Source organism: Malaya genurostris, chromosome 3 (assembly GCF_030247185.1).
Source record: "Malaya genurostris strain Urasoe2022 chromosome 3, Malgen_1.1, whole genome shotgun sequence".
Taxonomy (NCBI): domain Eukaryota; kingdom Metazoa; phylum Arthropoda; class Insecta; order Diptera; family Culicidae; genus Malaya; species Malaya genurostris.
In genome coordinates this window covers 23,252,704-23,253,849 of record NC_080572.1, presented here as the reverse complement: position 1 = coordinate 23,253,849, position 1,146 = coordinate 23,252,704, and the positions used below count along the sequence as shown (strand labels likewise).

The 1,146-nt window shown below is 35.2% G+C and overlaps 1 long non-coding RNA gene across 1 annotated transcript; it reads right to left on the bottom strand.

Annotated features, from left to right (window-relative positions):
- Positions 1-325: 325 nt before the first annotated feature.
- Positions 326-863, bottom strand: LOC131434543 (uncharacterized). Its single transcript, XR_009230342.1, has 2 exons — positions 583-863; positions 326-484 (listed from the first exon to the last, which is right to left on the bottom strand). It is a non-coding gene; the product is annotated as an uncharacterized LOC131434543 (long non-coding RNA).
- Positions 864-1,146: the final 283 nt, after the last annotated feature.

Genomic DNA, 1,146 nt, shown 5'->3' with positions numbered 1-1,146 from the left:
ACGCAGTCCACCTGGGTTCGATCCCCAACCCCACACATAGAGTCAGACAGCTTTTCTGGCCCGAAGAGGCAAATGACCTTAAGGTTAAAACCTCTATAATTGAAAAAAAAAAAATTATGCCATGCTACTAACGTTAAATAATGATACCTGAAATAAAATCTACTTGAAGGAAACGGACATACCAAAAACTAAACTGATCTTGAAATGATCGAATGTTTTGCAGAAGCTTGGACTCACTAGGGAAAATCTTTTTGTTTTTATTCGTCATTTTGTTGTCATTCTCCTCAGATAGTTTAATGTACGTAATAGTATGAAATAAAATTAGTGAAAGCGAATCCTTCAATTCTCATTTATTCATTGTATTGGCAAAATTTTATCAGACAAATGAACTTTGGCAAATGTTTTTCTAGGGAATATCGCTCTTTTCTAGAATATCGCCCTTGTAGGCCGTACATGTCCAACTCTCAGATCCGAATACGATGAGCTGCAAAGAGTAAAATCTGTGTTAGCTGAATGAAAATGATGTAATATTAAAATACTTTTTGGAACGTAATCATGGTATGTTTATATACCACAACATACCTATATTGAAAGCTCACAAATAAAATTTCAAGCACTCACTTTTATTACAGCTTGCACTCATGATGGCTGTAACATTTGCACGTTCTACTTTCTTAAGTTACTCTTATAAAGTGGTAATGAGGGACCAAAAGTTAAATAATTTTAACTGTTCCTCAACTTAGTTTTGTTTATTTATTCGGGGTTCCTAGGTAACTAGTTCGTAGCAACTTAAACAGTGTTGCTCGAGAAGAATATTTTTATCATTATCAAGGGGTCGCTATATTTGTGGTAACTGGTGGTAAATCGCTAACAGACACGTTTTATTTCGATTTTTCTTCGGATTGCCTGGTCGTGTCGTCGGTTTCACAGTAGAGCTTTTGAAAATTATTGGAAAGAAAGTAGAGGAGTCTATATCGCAACCGTATTTAGCTGAGCGCACAAAACGCATTCAATAATAAATAATTCAATTTACAATAATTAGTCAAAAATTCTTCTTGTCTTTCTAATAGTGAAAGGCCGACGACACGACCAGACACTCCGAAGAAAAATCGGAATAAAAAGTGTTCGTGAGCGATTTACCATCAG